This window comes from Schistocerca piceifrons, chromosome 4, assembly GCF_021461385.2.
Source record: "Schistocerca piceifrons isolate TAMUIC-IGC-003096 chromosome 4, iqSchPice1.1, whole genome shotgun sequence".
Taxonomy (NCBI): Eukaryota; Metazoa; Arthropoda; class Insecta; order Orthoptera; family Acrididae; genus Schistocerca; species Schistocerca piceifrons.
The window spans coordinates 576,259,213-576,275,037 of NC_060141.1; the positions used below are offsets into that span (position 1 = coordinate 576,259,213).

The following is a 15,825-nucleotide window of genomic DNA, read 5'->3' on the forward strand; positions in this document are numbered from 1 at the left end:
CTGATAATTTCTGCGTTTTCTCTAACATGGTCAATTACTAGAAGCATTTCCACTTCGGGAAATATTTGAGTAGAAATTTTCGTTTTTTCTCACACTCTGTTTTGCATTTTCTGTATTATGTGAAACACTTGACACTAATTATCGGGCAAATGCTTCAGACTATTACACGAAAACTGTGACACACACACACACACACACACACACACACACACACACATATTGCGCACGCACACGCACAGAGAGAGAGAAAGGAAAAGGGAGATTAGAGTTTAACGAACCATCGACAGGGTGGCCATTAGAGAAGGAGCACAAGCTCGGATTGCGAAAGGATGGGGAAAGAAATTGGTTGTGCCCTTACGAAAGGAACCATTCCGGCATTTGCCTGGAGCGATTTTTGCGAAATCACGGAAAACGTAAATCTAGATGGCCGGACGGGGATTTGAGAGAGAGAGAGAGAGAGAGAGAGAGAGAGAGAGAGAAAAGGAACAAACGATAAGCTGGTAACACTTCTGTACACACACAAGATAACAGACGCCAAGTCAACTACCCCCAGCAAGATTGTTACAGTTCCCGCGTTACTGGTCTGAAGTAATTGCCAGAACAGCACTGTAGAAATCCACATCAAACAATAACCGAAAATCAAAGTGTAAAAACCATGAAAATCGACGATTTCCACACGAATGAGTGTCCAAGAGATCTTAAGTGAAGTGCAAGTGCATCTCTTAAACAATGACGACATAGAAAAAAGGCAGAACAGGCAAAAAGTAAGTACAAGTAGCATTTATGTAACTATAATGACGCGAACTGCTTCAAATCTATAAGAAACATATGTAAAATAAAAACTGTAGATCATATATGAATAAGTCTCCAGGATTTCGTGACCATTGTCTTTAACTACAAAATATAAGTCGTCTGGCCTCGCTATAGACCTCTTCAGATTTCTTCACTGATCGACATTTCGATACATCTGCTGGGATATTCTTCAGAATTCCTTTGCTGCCCCTTGATGGCTAAAATGTAAATTATCATTAAAAAGTCCAGTGATGATGTTTCTAACAGAAAAGGGGAAACGCGTCTGAGTAGGAAAAGAAGTTCAATTTGTAACACGAATATAAATGTTTTTGTTGCGCAAAATGTTTACACCAACGGACTTGGATGTATAATCGAGTAGATCGCGTCTTAAGCTCGTGACAGACACCGACCGAACCCGTGGAGAATCGGCTGGAGTGCAGGCGAATTTAAAAGCTGGCGTATAAACTGCTCAATAGCTACACAGGGTCTTAAAAGAATCTGCTTGCCATCTGGCTTGTCTGTACTGCCAGTTGCCTCTTGATCGATCAATCACATCTCCCTGTGATGAACAACGAAGGCTTTAGGAAACTTATTCTTGATTTTCAATATGAAAGTAAAAGTCGCGACCGCAAAAAAAAACCTTTATTTCTGTCGTTGACAGTTTGGGACAGTTTTTGGCCATCTTCATACCTCATACCATGATGGTAGGCGGTGGTGGTTTATGTTCATTTTAAAGTACTAAAAAACGACTATTCTCCACGAGAAATTTTCTCAAAAATTCTTGATTTTTGTCAGTTTATGCAGTTGGTCTAGTGTTCTGCTGTACTGCCGTCGATTCTTCACCCATTTCTCCGTCGTGTGACTCATGGTTGAGAAACTATTGGCAAATCCGGCTGCTGATGCAGAGAGCAATTTCTCTGCATTAGAAGCTGTAGCTATACATCCCCCCCCCCCCCCCGCTCCCTTGCCCTTATCAGCATATTCTTGTGTCAGTATTCCAACAAACTACAAGAGCACGTCTCCTATTTCGCTTCACTGGATTCGCCGCCGTTTCTTCCTTGGCTTGCTTGTGGACTAATTTCTATGCTCTTAGTTTTGAGTCTCTAGTCTGTACTTCACGCAGATGACTGCTGTTTCCACAGTTAGTTTGGCAATGTACGTTTGTTATAACCCCACCACAGAAAAGTAAAGCTCTGCTAGATAGTAGTAACAGAAATGTTCATCCTTATTCATAGGAAGATATAAAATCAAACTTTATAAAAAAAATGTCGTGATGAACTGCCGCACAACTACACTGTAGAACTGGTTCCCCAGAAGAGAGCTGATAGTAGCTGGGAGGCGTAGCGCAGCGATGCGGCGTGAGGCGACGGTCAACTAAAGCTGCAGAGCATGGGACGCCTTATTTATTTTTTTTTTAATTTATGTGCGACACGTTTCCTGGAACACTATCTTTGGCTTGGAGGGGGTGTGGCATGTTTGATGTGAGTGGCGTTGAGACTGTTTTGCTGGGAGAGGCAGTGAGTGAGGCAGCACGGACAGCGCAGATCTGCGGGGCAAAAAAAGGCTGGCTGTTAGTTTTACCGTCCGTGTTACTTCAAAGTTTGTCTCGTCGAGCATCTTCCGGACACGAAGGACGTGCACCGCAAACGGGAGTGGACACATCATCCCTTTGACCAACCAGATTTGGAGGCGGCTGTTGGGTGTCGTCACCCACACATTTCCTCGCGGTTCTAAACTGAAATTCTTTACAATCAGCTGTGAGTGGGGTGGTTGCCTTGGCTAGTTATCTTACCATCTTTTTGCGACTTACAACAAATGTTTTGCCTACGCTATCAGCGTGTAATCTGATGACTTTAGTTCTATTTGCTTTACTTAAAAGTTCCTTTTCTGCTCATCAGGCTATCATGTTGTGACTTGGGGTGCGTACCATCTGGTTACTTATAAAAGGAGTGTGGTGAGCAGTGTATCGGCACTTTCCTCTGTAATTTCGGGGCCGTTCGTCCGTACCACACTGCCCGATGTGCGGTGGTTTCAAATCAAGCAGCTTTTAGCTAAACCTGAAATTTGTTGTAGCCTATTTTAGTCATATTCTAAAGAAGTTTATTGCCTGTTTTGAAGACTGTTTTCCAATCATGTTATACTTGTTACAAAACATTGTTATTTGTGGCTGTCTTGAGTTTTGTACTTAAAGAGATCAGTAATTGTTCTTAAATTGTTTTATTTAACTGGATGCTTTTTGTATTAATACGTTTATGTCCTGTTGACCTAATTGGTGAAGTTACTTTTCCCGAGGAGTGTTAGTAAAAATCTTGAAACGAATGACGTCCAATCCTTATTTGCACGGTTCTTCCTCTCTCAGGCAACCTTACCGCACTAGTGCCTGCCACATATAGAAGCACAAATGTAAACAGTCCTTCAACAAGACGCGACAACAAGCAGGTGTCTTTACCTGCCCTGGAGATGTCATTTAAACACTGCCGTCGCGGTTTGGAGATGCTGTAGGCTCCAGAGAAGAACAGTTATGTTATAAAATCTGATATTCACTTACTTTTCTTTGTCTCGATATGTCACTTGCAAAGTTCTCGTGACTTATGTTGAGGTTCTAAATAAGAGGCTGGTGTTATAACAGTATACAAGAAACGTTACAATACAGAAAAATTATCGAAAACGTGGTTACGTAATTTCATAGCTAGTCGATAGAGAATACGAACTCACTTACAGCACTCGACCCTCCGAAGCTGGAACGAAGTCCGATAGTGTAACTGGTGGCACTGCATAGCAAGACCACTACATCAAGAATCGACGGAAAGGTAGCCGTAAGAAGATCTCAGTATACTGATTGAGTGTTCCGTCAGTTCTTGCTACGATATGTTATACATTATGAATAAAAAAACACACAATATTCTACGATATTTATTATTTATTTCAAACAGTGGCTACCCTCTTATCTTGCTGGAGTCCATAATGCACAAAAAGTAGAAATGACAGGTGCGCTCTCTTCTTAAGGCTGTTATTGAATCACCACGCAAAGAACGCAATAAATGGTGCACAATTCAACATTTAGAAGTCTCACTGGGTGTAGAAAGAAAGCTTAAATCCAGGAACTTAAAAACATCATTTAATATCCACAACACTACTGGACACTTTTTCACCAATGGTAAAGACAGCACTCCAGCTATGGAAAAGAGTAGGATGTATAAAATTACTTTTAATTTTGGCAAATTGTATACAGGCCAGTTTGGAAGGGAAATATGTACCCGCTTGAAGGAATACCACATAAGTTGGAAACTTAGAAGAAAAGGCTTATGCAAACCACAAGGTGAAACATGCAGTACTACAACACATTCATAAAGGAAGGAAGATGAGCTATCTTGAGATACTGGAAATTAATAAACATGTACTCATTAGCCCAAGCTTGGTAATGAATGACCAGACACAGTTCCCTTACTCACGACTTCTAACTGCAAAAATTTGTGCAAATGGCTCTGAGCACTACGGGACTTAGTATCTGAGGTTATCAGTCCCCTATACTTAGAACTACCTAAACCTAACTAACCTAAGGACAGCACACACATCCATGCCCGAGGCAGGATTCGAACCTGCGACCGTAGCAGCAGCGTGGTTCCGGACTGAAGCGCCTAGGCCGGCTGCTGTGGCCGAGCGGTTCTAGGCGCTTTAGTCCGGAACCGCGCTGCTGCTACGGTCGCAGGTTCGAATCCTGCCTCGGGCATGGATGTGGGTGATGTCCTTAAGTTAGTTAGGTTTAAGTAGTTCTAAGTCTAGGGGACCGATGACCTCAGATGTTGACTCCCATAGTGCTTAGAGCAATTTGAATCATTTTTTTGGAGTGCTTAGAACGGCTCGGCCACAACGGCCGGTTTCTAACTGCAGATACCACTCACTCCCATCCAGGCCATGTTGTAAATTACCCCTCTTACTCACATACTCCATTTTCCTTTCTTTCAGTTACTATAATTTCTCTTGTTGTGTTAAAAAATTTTACTTTGTGTATTCACAGCTGCATCACTACCCTGCTTAATATCAATATTATATCCTATCTGTTTGTAATTTAGGACCTATTAAAATTAGGTTTATTATGTTCAGCCAGGTCTTTGGAATATGTCACCAAAGTTAATTCTTCAATATATTATCGTTTATGAACAACTGCTGTAATTTGTTGGCGGTTCATTAGCTGATATGTCACATATTTTATTTTACTTAAGCAATCTCTTACACTGAAATAATCCCTCTTGTTTTATTCCTAAACCTAACATTAATATTTTTATCTCTGGAAATGGAGATATTCAGTAGATGTACTAGTTTAAAATTTTTGATCCAATAAAATTTCACTGCAGCAAATATTTGTACATGATGATGTCGTAACAGCCGAAAACCGGTTTGTATTCGGGACGACGACGGTTCAATCCTCCATCCGGCCATCCTGATTTAGGTTTCCCGTGATTTCCCTAAATGGCTTCAGGCAAATGACGGGATGGTTTCTTTGAAAGGGCACGGCCGATTTCCTTCCTCATCCTTCCCTAGTCCGAGCTTGTGCTCCGTCTCTAATTACCCATTTGTCGACAGGACGTCAAACAATTATCTCCCCATCCTTCTAAAACCAGTTTGTGAAATCAATAACACATACTTTAGAATATTACACCCGAGTTGCATGTGTTTCATTCACAATATATTCAGCGTAACTGACATTTCTAATAACGTCAAGGTGACAGATCGCTTCATGGAGTAAGTACTCTCATTAATGCTAACTACAGTCCGAACGAGACGGTACCATTCCAGCTCCATGACTTAAGTCTACCGCGGCGGAGGGATATCCGCGGGCTCTTTGACGAACACGTGACCCACGGAAGCAAGCGATTCCCCGATAGCAGCGCCTCCTTTGTTACTGCCTATGAACGATGGCAGCAGTCCATGATGGCGCCTGCTACAGTTAACCTTATAAACAAGATGCTCACAATCAGTACCGAACCCAAACAGGCGATCAAACAGGCGAGACGCGTAACCTGTCTCCGGATGAGAAGCGCCTGCGAGCAAGGGGCGGCAACCCGCAGGGCGCAGACGTCGTACCAGAAACAGGAGTGGGCGGGGATGCGAGGCCCAACACTGTACACCACCCTAACCTATCATCATCTGAAAACGTATAACGTAAAATCCCTTTAAAATTGACCTATAAGTGCCCTGCAGAAATCACAACCAATGAACAGCAGATTTAAATTGAGAGAGCGCGGGTATGTGTACTGCACAAATACGTAAAACACCTTGCGTTTTATAAGAAAAAAGATGTAACTGTAGCAGAGGGTCTCACCACAAACGCCATTATGGTAGCAAAACAGTTACTTTTGCATAACATAGTAATAAATCATTGTCACCATTCGCCACGTGTTGATATAGGTTAACGATACTGCAATTTTTGCTGGTTTGTATAGCCACTAATTCGAGGCCGAACATTGTGAACCATTTCAAAGTGTGCATGGAATATATGTAATTAATAATATGCTTTTAAGTACATAATGAGCCAAATGCTGATATGTGTTGTGTCGATGACTATGCTGAGGGCTTGTGCAGTGTAGTGCTGTGCTTGATATGTTATGGATTATCGTGGAAGTAATAGGAAACGAGAGGGTGAAAGTGGATAAACCACACCCTTCAGTACCATCCGCTGAGGTTGATCAATGGCGTCATAACAAAGCCCAAAATGTGGCATGGAAATAAAACAAAAGGTTAGCAAGTTAACGTCATTACAAGACATAAATGGAGCCTTGATCTCGCAAAGCAAGTAGCACACGAGGAAATAATTTTATATTCGAAAGGATAATGAATTTATATATTATTCCAAGTGATATAAATTGTAATCAGTGTTTTCGGTCTTCACTAGGACTACCAAATACATTGTTCAATCTGTGACTGATGAACGGCCCACCACAAAATTACTACAACACGACACAAAGCCGGTAGCCAGTATTGAAGGCTCAACCTGATCCGAAAGTGGCTACAAAAAATTGTGATCATATCAAATTATTTAAAAATAAATGGGAATTCTAGACTTTATATGCAAATGCTCTATAACTCAAGTACACATGTTATTATCTCAGACATAATATCAAAACATTCCTAGATAACAGCATACTTCTCTTTCAACATGTAGCTAGCTAGTTTGTAGCTTAATCATCCAAACATCATTTTAAATAACATTGCACATGATGCTTAATACAACAATAAATGTAATTAAAGTTTAAACTACTGTTTCTCGGTTTTCTTGCCGTGATAATTTGTTTTTATACTTAAACTTTCAACCACTTTCTCTGTCGTCGTCGTCAAGAGTTGACTGCCGTACTATTAGGTCGTGTGGTATTTGTACGTAGTTGGCCGGAGGGTAGTGCTTGTTTCACAACAGTTCCCGCAAATGTGACGTCATTTTGACGTCATGCGTAATATCGGCAATCACATAATCGACTATCGACATTTTTTTGCGTTCGATACAGGCCTCTCACAAGGTTTAATGCACGCGTATCGGAGATTTACAAAAAACACGTTATTCTTGGAATGATTTATAATATTGTTTCTACAAAATGCTACGCAATAATTTATCGACTGTTAATGCCTTCGTTGAAGAGTGTTCTCTTACGAGTGAGTTACTATCGCCAATAATTTACAGATTAAGCATGAAAAACACTTGTTTTGCAATTTGCAGTATGGCGTTTCAAGGTAACGGAGCACTAAAAATTTATCACGAACACGTCACAATTATCATTAAATGTCACTTAATATCGCATCAACGATATAAGGCTTCAAGAGAGAATATGGTAACCAAGAAAGGAGACAAACATAAAATGATAAGTGCTAGTGTAGGTTCGCATACCTTTACAAACAAACATTTTTTTCATGTTAGGTCTGTTAACACATTCTGGAACTGTCTCATGAATATAATAGGAGTTTGTTCCACAGTATTCAATGTTATTTACATTCCGTCTGATTTGAGAACAAAGGATGAAATAAATATTTAGCGATTTCCGAATGCATGGTTAGGCAGGAACCTAAATGGTTCAAATGGCTCTAAGCACTACGGGATTTAACATCTGAGGTCATCAGTCCCCTGGACTTAGAACTTCTTAAACCTAACTAACCTAAGGACATCACACACACCCATTCCCGGGGCAGGATTTGAACCTGCGACCGTAGCAGACGCGCGGTTTCGGACTGAAGCGCCCAGAACCGCTCGACCACAGCGGCCGGCACAGGAACCTAAGAGGACAGCTTAAATTACTGCAAGTGAAGCGAGCAACAATAAAGCACTCTGTCATCAGGCCACAAGTGGCCCATCGGGACCATCCGATCGCCGTGTCATCCTCAGCAGAGGATGCGGATAGGAGGGGCGTGTGGTCAGCACACCGCTCTCCCGGCCGTTATGATGGTTTTCTTTGACCGGAGTCCCTACTATACGGTCGAATAGCTCCTCAATTGGCATCACAAGGCTGAGTGCACCCCGAAAAATGGCAACAGCGCATGGCGGCCCGGATGGTCACCCATCCAAGTGCCGGCCAGGCCAGACAGCGCTTAACTTCGGTGATCTGACGGGAACCGGTGTATTCACTGCGGCAAGGCCGTTGCCGAGCAACAATAAGATTCATGTTATTTCTTGTCACAAATATTTCGCTGTTTATTTACTAATACGTGGTGATTTCCGAGTGTCTCGTTAGACGGCAACCTAAGCCTACAGCTTTAAATGCTGCGACTAGAACGAGCTGCAATAAAATTCGTATTCTGCCTTTACACAAATATTTGGCTTTATATTTACGAACATGTGACGATTTCCGAGTTTGAAAATCAATAAAGGAAAAAAAAGGAAAAAAAACATTGCCAACCCCTTTTGCTTTCTGTTTTAACTTTCCACATTTTTCTGCCATTTTACACTTTAAGACACCGTTTTATCGCCTGTTTTTCTTGTTTCTTTTCTTCTTCCGTTTTTTAAAAAAAGTCTGTAGGCTGTAGAGCAGCGTACTAGGCTGTTGCCAGCCCGCCCCCTTCGGGGGGAATTGAAAATCAATAAAGAAAAAGAAAAAGATGTCCGAGTGTGTGGTCAGGCAGGAGGCTGATAGGATAGCTTAAATTGTTGCGAGTACACCGCGTGCGTGTGTTTACAAACACTGCGCTGTCAAATATTTCGCGCCAGGCACCGGAAGCGCTGCCTTTTATACATGTCTTTCGGTATAATTTATTCTTTGAGATATGCTTTTTTATATTTATTACCTCCTATGCCTAGTTATTGGTTCATAGTTCATAGTTCATAGTTCATAGTTCGAATGTACTGTTCCTTTATGATTGACGTTAAGTTGTCAATTGTATTCTAGAACTGTTATATTTCTTCGCCGTTTCTCATGTCGCCACATTCAATAAAATTTGTCTATGGTTCCACGAGTAAGCTTTTCGTGTAGTCCTGTTTCACAGCGTTAAGATGTACGTAGGATTAAATTGTCGAACGACAGCCTATCCGACTGGTAACCGACAAAGATGATGTACAACTCACTCTTGTCTTTCCCTAACTTCTTAGAGCTTCCACATGAGAAGGTCCTGTTTATTTTGTTAGATTAGTTTTACTGTTAAATAACGATGAAATGCTTAAAGTGCATTATGTTCTAGTTAGTATAGGAGTACGTAAAACCCTACTCCACTAATATAAACTATTTTATATATTATTCAGCAGGTTTAATCGGTTGAAAGTGGCCGCTTTGCAGCGGTGGTATTCCATTAGCACGTCATCGTATCCAAATTACTTCGTACATCATCCGAACCTGCAGTCTATATATTTTTAACGAAGTCCGAGTATCATTGCTTTTTTCATTCAGTCCTTACTTTTTGCGTTAACGGTAACGGTTACACAGTCAGGCTAACTGTTTTCCAATTAAAGCCTTTGGCAGTAAAAAAAATCAACATTCAGAGGAGAAAAGGAATTTTTTTGAGTCATCAGTCTTCTGACTGATTTGATGAAGCCCACCACGAATACCTCTCCTGTACCAACCTCAAAGAAGCACTTGCAAACTACGTCCTCAATTATTTGACGAATGTATTCCAATGACTGTCTTCCTCTACAGTTTTTACCCTCTACAGCTCCCTCTAAAACCATGGAAGTTACGTGAGGCATCTTGAGGCATTAAGGGGGGGGGGGGGGGGGGTTGGGTTGTTGGGGGAAGAGACCAAACAGCGAGGTCATCGGTCTCGGGAAGGGTGGGAAGGAAGTTGGCCCTTTCAAAGGAACCATCCCAGCATTTGCCTGGAGTGATTTAGGGAAATCACGGAAAACCTAAATCAGGATGGCCGGACGCGGGATTGAACCGTCGTCCTTCCGAATGCGAGGCCAGTGTGCTAACCACTGCGCCACCTCGCTCGGTATGGAAGTTACTCCGTGGTGTTTTAACAGATATCTTACCATCCTGTCCCTTCTTCTTGTCAGTGTTTTCCACGTATTCCTTTCCTCTCCGATTTTCTGGAGAACATCCTCATTCCTTACCTCATATTTCACCCAATTTTCAGTATTCTTCTGTAGCACTGCGTTTCGAAGTATTCGATTCTCATATTTCCGGCTTTCCGACAGTCCCTGTTTCACTACCATACAATACTGTACTCCAGAACTTACATTCTAAGAAATTTTTCCTCAAATTAAGGCCTATGTTTGATATTAGTTGACTTTTCTTGGTCTTCTCATGTGCAGGAAATTCTTTTTTGCCAGTGCTAATCTGCTTTTTATGTCCTTGCCCTGTCCATCATGAATTATTTTGCTGCCTAGGTAGCAGAATTCCTTAACTTCATCTATTTCGTGATCACCAATCCTGATGTTAAGTTTTTCGCTGTTCTCATGTCTGCTGCTTCTCATTCCATTCGTCTTTCTTCGATTTGCCCTACATTCATATTCTGTACTCAATATACTGTTCATTCTGTTTAACGGATTCGGTAATTCTTCTTCACTTTCACTGAGGATAGCAATTTCATCAGCGAATCTTATCACTGATAGCCTTTCACCTCGAATTTTAATTCCACCTTTGAACCTTTCTTTTATTTCCTTCATTGATTTTTCGATGTATATATTGAACAGGAGGGACGAAAGACTACGCCCCTGTCTTACACTCTTTTTATACCGATCACTTCTTTCTTTGTCTTCCACTCTTATCGTTCCCTCTTGGTTGTTGTACATATCGTGTATTACCTGTATTTCCCCCATATTCCTGAGAATATTGAACATTTTGCACCATTTGACATTGTGGTAAGCTTTTTCCAGATCGACAACTCCCCTGAAAGTCTCTTGATTACATTTTAGTTTTGCTTCCACTATCAACCGCAACGTCAGAATTACGTCTTTGGTGCCTTTACCTTTTCTAAAGCCAAACTTGCAGATATCTAACAAATCCTCAGTTTTCTTTTCTATTCTTCTGTATACTATCCTTGGCAACTACTTGGATGCATGAGCTATTAAGATGACTGTGGGACAAGTCTCTTCTATACAGACTCCTGTTCCTTCTATCATGTCATCAGACAAGTCTTCTCCCACATATAGGCTTCCAATGTAGTCTTTCCACCTATCCGCTCTCTCCTCTGCATTTAACAGTGGAATTCCCATTGCACTCTTAATATTACCACCCTTGCCTTTAATTTCACCGAAGGTAGTTTTGACTTTTATATATCCTGAGTCAGCCCTTCCATTATTTCTCCTTCGATTTCTTCACAATTTTCATGCAGACATTTCACTTTTGCTTCCCAGAACTTCCTGTTTATTTCAGTCCTAAGTGGCTTACATTTCTTTGTTCCTGAATTTCTCTGAAAATTTTGCATTTCGTTCTTTCATTGATCAACTGAAACACTTCTTCTGTTACCCATGGTTTCTTCGCAGATATCTTCTTTGTACCTATGTTTTTCTCTTCAGCTTCAGTGATGGCCCTTTTCGGAGCTGTCCATTCCCCTTCAGCTGAACTTCCTACTGAGCTATTCCTTATCGCAGTATCTATAATCTCAGAGAACTTCAAGCGTATCCCTTCATTTATTAGTGCATCTATGCCTCACTTCTTTGCGCATTGATTCCTCCTGAGTCGTCACTTAAACTCCAGCGCACTATTCATCACTATTAAACTGTGAGCTGAGTCCATATATGCTCCTTGGTATGCCTTACACTCCAGTATATGATTTCGGAATCTCTGCCTGATCGTGACGTAATCTAACAGAAATCTGTCCGTATCTCCTGGCCTTTCCAAGTATACCTGTTTATCTTGTGATTCTTGAACTGAATTTTCGCTGTTACTTGTTGAAATTTATTGCACAACTCAATTCGGCTTTATCCCCTCTCATTTTTAGTACCAAACAATACTCTCCCGCAACCCTTTCTTCTACTCCTTCCCTGCAACCGCATTTCAGTCCCGCATGACTATTAGATTCTCATCTCCCTTTATGTACTGAACTACCGTTTCAATATCTTCAAATACTTTCTTTATCTTTTGATCTTCGTCTTACGACGACGGCATGTATACGCGAACTATTGTTGTCGGTGTCGGTTTGCTGTCAGTGGTACAAGAATTAGTGTCCAAACATCTGTGGACCAGACAGAAACCGAAGTAAAAAATAGCAAAAAAATCCTAAATCTTGAATTCTGTCTTAAAACATTCCTTCATAAAGCAAAATCAAGGAATGTTGACATGATTCAAAAAGCTTTACTGCAGCTAAGATGGGTGACATAGTAATCAGTACCAATGGTGTTGAAATGCAGCTTAAATCATTAAAACACAGTAACACCGAGGCATCGATGGAGTCCCTGTCAAGTTACACTGCATAGGGGCAAGACAATGAGTTTCTTTCCCGCAGTTCCCTTGAGCAGAGAGTGCGATCAGTCGATCTGTTCCAAATCGATTACTTCATATTAAAACCGCTTTCTTCCTCCTAACCTAAATTCGGCTGAAAGCGATCAATAAGTTCCGCTTTCATAAAATTTGAGAGCCACTTGTGTCTTAACTTGTTGGCAGTGACTCTCATTTCTGTTGTTTCATCGCAACATGAACCACATAACATCTGGTAGAGTGCGCGTGTGTTTACTTTTTTTCCTTTTATGCAGTCCGTTTTCCTCCTCACCTTCCCCTTATGTGTGTGTGTGTGTGTGTGTGTGTGTGTGAGAGAGAGAGAGAGAGAGAGAGAGAGAGAGAGAGAGACAGTGAGCGTGTGTAACTGGAAGGATACAAGTACAAACATGCTCATAAATTAAGTATAACTGCAGACTGTGGTGCCACACAACGTGGCACTTCACAAAACTGGCGCCAATAGCATAGGCACATAGGGAACACACACGTTGCAGATGTGTAAGTGCACGGTATTGGTGAAAAGCTAAGAAAACCGTCCCGAAACACATGTGCTAGAAAACGTCACTGTTTCCTGCGCATGTAGCCCGACATCAATATGGGATATGATCACCACGCACACGTACACAGGCCGCACCATGGGTTGGCATACTCTGGATCAGGTGGTCGAGCAGCTGCTCGGGATAGCCACCCATTCTTGCACCAGTGCCTGTCGGGCCTCCTGAAGTGTCGTAGGGGTTTGAAGACGTGACGCGATACGTCGACCGAGAGCATCCCAGACGTGCTCGATGGGGTTTAGGTCTGGAGAACAGGCAGGCCACTCCATTCGCCTGGTATCTTCTGGTTCAAGGTACTCCTCCACGATGGCAGCTCGGTGGGGCAGTGCGTTATCATCCATCAGGAGGAAGGTGGGACCCTCTGCACCCCTGAAAAGGCGGACATACTGGTGCAAAATGACGTCCCGATACATCTGACCTGTTGCAGTTCCTCTGTCAAAGACATGCAGGGGTGTACGTGCACCAATCATAATCCCACGCCACACCATCAAACCAGGACCTCCATGCAGGTCCCTTTCAAGGACATTAAGGGGTTGTTATCTGGTTCCTGGTTCACGCCAGATGAAAACCCAGCGAGAATCACTGTTCAGACTATACCTGGACTCTTCCGTGAACATAAACTGAGACCACTGTTCCAATGACCATGTAACTGTGTTCGTGACACCAGGCTTTACTGGCTCTCCTGTGACAATGGGATGCATCTTGCAGATCTCCGGGAGAATAAGCCATGTCTGTTTAGTCGTCTGTAGACTGTGTGTCCGGAGAACAGTTCCAGTGGCTGCGATAATGTCCCGAGCAAGGCTACCTGCAGTACTCTGTGGCCGTCTGCGGCCACTGATGGTGAGATATCGGTCCTCTTGTGGTGTTGTACACTGTGGACGTCCCGTACGTAGCGCCTGGACAAGTTTCCTGTCTGCTGGAATCGTAGCCATAATCTTGAGATCACGCTTTGTGGCACACGGAGGGCCCGTGCTACGACCTGCTGTGTCTGAACAGCCTCCAGTCGCCCTAGTATTCTACCCCTCATAACATCATCAATATGCGTTCTTTGAGCCATGAGCCATGAGCCATTTTCAACATAGTCACCATTAGCACGTCTGAAAACGTCTGCACACTTACTCGCTGCACCATCCTCTGACATGCACCAACCCACCTCTGCGTATGTGAACTGCTACCAGCGCCACCGTGCGACGACCGCAGGTCAAATGCACCGCATGTTCATACCCCGAGGTGATTTAACCCGCAAACCGCCCACAAGAGCTTTGTTTCACCATGTATCAGTATTATCCCTAATTTATGAGCATGCATATAGTTAAAAGTACGCTCCAACATATTCAACAAACTTAACGGAATGGTTTATCCACGATACCAGAGCAAAACCAGCAAAGCACATCTATAGTTTCTCGGACCCAAGCGAACAGTACTGAGTCCTTTGTTCCGGTTTCTGCCTCTATCATAGGCGAGTGGTGGGGCGGAAGGAGCCTGTTTCCAAACTCTGCGGCTGTATTCAGCGGAACGGTCTATCTGCTCCGTGTGACTGACCAGTGTCTCTGGTCCTACCTCAAGCGGTCGAAAGTCAGTTTTTCTTTTCAGTTAGCTTAGAGCAGTTACTCAGTGTTATAATGCGTAGTTTTTACGAATTTTTGTCATTCTGAATTTTTTGCGGATAGATTTACTTGTTTTACGGAGATTGTTTGGGCTTGAGAGAATGATCGCTAAACCTTGGGTTTTGCAGTGAAAAGGCGAAGTATATAACTTCCAAAGAGTTTTCACGTTCTTACTATCGGTGAATTGCATTCTACCTATGAGTTTTCCACGAATTTTTAACGATATTTCCATTATGTAATCTGATTAATTTTGGCCATCAGCTCACCACATATCTCTTGCTCCAAAGTTTTCTCCTTGTATTATGGTTTTCCCCCCAACTCAAAGAGTACTCCCATGCCCGTATTATTATGAATTATTTTGAGGCTTCTGAATGTACGTAAACACTGATTTTTTGGCGACCTGCCTATCATATGTCCATCAGTTCAGAGCTCCTTTCTTCTTGTCCTGTTTAATGTATAGATCTCTTTCCCTCGAGTTCAACGAATACACGAATGCAAGTCTAATTATACATCACTTCTCGTACTCTGAATTTATGGAAGCTGATTCTGGGCCACTAATCAGCATTAGGATATGAGTGCGTATTCTATTGGAATGCTACCCAGTCAGCCACTCGAACTCATTCTTAAATAAGTAGGAGGGTTACATACGTTTGTAGAAAATTTCTGCCAGTTAACGATTTTTACATTTTTGCGTCTCTTGGACTGTAAGTGTTGTCGATTGCTGTACGTGTTGTCGATTGATTACATCGGTTTACCCCTCTGGTACTCCCCAGTGCTCTCTATGTTCTAACTAGCTCTTTGCCTGCTAGCTTGACGTTTGCATGAACCCGTACGTGCGAACGTCATCGGGTGGTACCTATTTTGGTCGTCAGATACTCGTAAAGTGGGCCGTACTTAATTAAGCCTCAGCAGTTTAGTTCCATTTTTCTGTAAGAGAGCTTTCTAGTTAAGGGATCAGTTTTTGTTATTAAAGATCGGATTACTTTTTAATTTTGTTTCATGAGATTGCATGTGAAAAGGGTT

The 15,825-nt window shown here is 42.2% G+C and overlaps 1 pseudogene; it reads right to left on the minus strand.

Moving 5' to 3' along the window:
• Positions 1-8,301: 8,301 nt before the first annotated feature.
• Positions 8,302-8,419, minus strand: LOC124796868 (annotated as a pseudogene).
• Positions 8,420-15,825: the final 7,406 nt, after the last annotated feature.